The following is a 3639-nucleotide window of genomic DNA, read 5'->3' on the forward strand; positions in this document are numbered from 1 at the left end:
GCCATGCGTTTGCATCAGTTCGCATGTTGAAGCGTACGCATGCGTCGTTTCGCTGTGTGCGGTGGTGTCCGGCGAATGCAACATGTTGCATTTTTTGAGGCGTCAAATATTGCGCAATCATTTACATGCGGATGATTTCGGATGAGTGCGTCAAAACAATGCATTACTGTCTATAGGAATGCATTGGTACGCAAGGACATGCGTACACATGCGTTCGATACGCATGCGTACTTCAGACTGCTCTTGTCCAGGAAATGATTTCACCACCTCCACCTTGTGCATAAACAACGCAAACGCTTTTAAACGCATGCACATACAGCCCCTAATTTTATTCCCCCAATCTGCACAGCCTGTTACTTTATTCTCCCAATCTGCACAGCTTGTCAGTTTATTCCCCCCTCTGTACAGCACCTCCTTTTATTACCCCCCTCGGCCGAGCCCCTCAGCTTATTCCCCCATCTGCACAGCCCCTCATTTTATTCCCCCCTCTTCACTGCCCTTTATTTTATTCACCTCCTTTTATTCCCCTTTGTTAACACAACTGCTCACCTCATAATATTCCCCCATTAGCAGAGCCCCTCACCTTATTTTATACCCCCATCAGCACAGCCCCTCACTTCATTTTACTCCCCCATCACAGCACCTCACCTCATTTTATCCCCCCATTACCACAGGCCTTCACCTCATTTTATTCCCCTCAGCACAGTTTCTCCATTCAATTTATTCCCCCATCAGTACAGCCACTCCCCTCATTTTATGCCCGACCCCCCTGCACAGTAATATCACTGGATGTTATATAGCTGGATGGCTCGATGACATCACTGCAGTGCGTCCTGCTGTAGATCCTAGTGGAGCAGGGGAGATGACAGCTCCACTGCTCCTGTGCCAGTGGCGCACACAGCAATTGCATTCGCGTCTGATAAACATGAATGCAATTGATAGCAGTGAGGGAGACAGCCGGGATGCAGGGAGAGAGAGGGGTGAGTGGTGTCAGTGACTGTGCCCTCCTTGGGTAGGCAGGAGATGACGCCCTAGGCAGGTAGCTACTCTGCCTACCCCTTGTCCCGGCCATGGGTGCCAGTAAAATATATTTAAAGAAATATTCCAGGTAAAGGTCTACATTGTTCTATGCTAAGTGTTGAAGAGCCTAAGGGGATTTCATGTAATGGGGATTAAAAGATCAACTAACAGAGAATCTCTGCCTTGAATACTACTCTCTTACATTTTACACTAGGCATTTTATGGTTGTCCATGGAGTGACATTGTTATACAGATTTTGTTATGGTAGAAAAATGAAATTTGACAACCTGAATAAATACATGAAGCACAGAAAAAAAGTACATGATTCCTAAAATGCCTTACAATTTTATTTTATATTGTAGAAATACAGGATGTATTACAAAAGTGGAAAAAAATAAACCCAGGAAAAAATCTATAAGCTTGAGGTTACAATGTTTTAGATAGTGGTAGAGACAGTATAAAAACCTTCATTATAAAAAGCTGAATTTTAAAGATTAGCTTTCATGGAAAGCATCCATAAAGGTGTATTCCCTTTATGGCAGGTGTGATAAATGTCTGAAAGATACAAGTCCCACCTCTGATCCCATTTCCAAATGGGAGTTTCTCAACATTTCTAATGAGATAGTCATTGGCGGCAGGCCTATACCAGAGCATTCGCACAGCTTACTTCATTCACTTAATAGCCAAAACACACAAAAAAAATTACATGTGGATCTGAAAATAAAAGGTTGATCAGCATGGACAGCAGTGTTCCCCATCAGATTACCATCTACCCAAGAGGGGCCTCTTCATCAGGATGTCCCTTGTGTTATAAATAATGGCCATTCAAAGAGGGTCTGTCAAAAAGCATGCAACACCTTTTAATTTTAACCTCTATAGCAGGGGTCCCCAACTTGTACCTCGAGAGCCACATGGGGATTGCAGGCCTGTGATATTTGGCTTGCGGCTGTCTGCCAGCTTGGTGCATTAGACCCAGGTGTAGCAAAGAGCTACAAGGACTCAATCTCTAGATGGTGACTTGTGTGTAGCTCTGCATAGAAGAGCAGATCTGGAAGGGGGTAAGATAAGAAACCCTGGAGCTTGGCATACTTCCCTGGTGTGATTTCAGAAGAAAAGCTTTGGCTGTCATTATATCAGTAATGGGGGGCGCTGGGTGTCACAACTGTGAGTGGGGCAGGAGCTGGATGTGACTCGTGAACGTCTCTCAGAGCTGAATGTGGCTCTCAAGGTAAGAAAACTTGGGAACATCTGCTCTATAGTTTACTAATATTTTAGTGTTTTTTGCAGTTCGTGCACATATTAAATGTACTATTCCTATCTACACAGGCTATTTAATGACTGACAATCACCAAACAAGTAGTTACCAGTGGTCGTTTACTGCTACAAGTCAGGTTGTGTCTAGAGATTAATACCAACCAACATGTAGGTTCTCCTTCGGCTTAATAGAGATCAACCTACACGATGAAAGTCTTGTTCCCTTTACAGTCACAGTTTTTGGTCCTCTGTAATTATTTCTTTAGGAAACAAAATATCAGGAGATCATAATTTTATTTATTTTTTTTAAATTAATGAACATTTTATTAGCGTAATCATCATGAAAAGGGGCCCTTGTTTATAATAAAAGACCCTCTTCATTGAAGAAAACGCTATAATTATTAAGCTTCTTGGTCTGAACACTGCTAGTGGCCCAAATATGGTACCTTTAGTGCCAGGTATTCCGAATATAAAATAATATATTGGACATTAGACAACAGCTTTAAGATTTTTTTATATGTTAGAATTACAAGATAAAAATGTAATTTTAAACATTTTTTTTATTTTAACCTGGACGAGAAACTGCCTGACAGTTACTAGTCCCTTATTCTAGTGTGAAATATACACAACTCAACTTGGATGAATCCCTTCATAGAGAGTTTCCCCAATGAATAAGCTCATCCAATGAAAGTAATAATAGCCCAATGTTTCACAGCTAGGGCTACTGGAATAAAATAAGTATTATTCCACCATAATTTCTATACTGTGCACACAATATTCTTAGGTATGCAAGTCACATTCATTGTTTTTGCCCAAATTTCTGTAAGGATAGGTTAACACAACTTGCTGATAAAATTTCTTGATGCTTACATTAACCGTGTCGCAAACTTTCATTAGTTACATGCAAAGTGGACACTTTCATAAATATGTATACAGTCTGTATGGTATACTTTTTGTTGATTTTAATGAAAGTAATTGGTAAATGGCCATAGGCAAACAGTTGCATACCCCTGGGGAATACGCTGAGTGAAATTAATCAAGCAATCCTGCCAAATGTGCACCTGAAGTTATAAGAAACAGATCAGAGATTCTAACCGGGAGACATCTCACCACGTATGATCATTTTAACCGTGACTTTTATTAGTCAAGTCAAGTTGAGTGATCCGTGGATAAAACAAACATCATCCTCCAATAATTGGATATCTGGATTCTGCTACTGATCTCATTCTGGAGATCATATGAATTACAGAAATTCATCTCAAGGATGTCTCGGTCATCTCAGGGAACTTGTCAGGAGAATCATGTTATCTGATCCACGGACAGGCTACCTCTTTACAAGCAACCATGTTTTACTCTGAAATCCTG

This window comes from Ranitomeya variabilis, chromosome 4 (assembly GCF_051348905.1).
Source record: "Ranitomeya variabilis isolate aRanVar5 chromosome 4, aRanVar5.hap1, whole genome shotgun sequence".
Taxonomy (NCBI): domain Eukaryota; kingdom Metazoa; phylum Chordata; class Amphibia; order Anura; family Dendrobatidae; genus Ranitomeya; species Ranitomeya variabilis.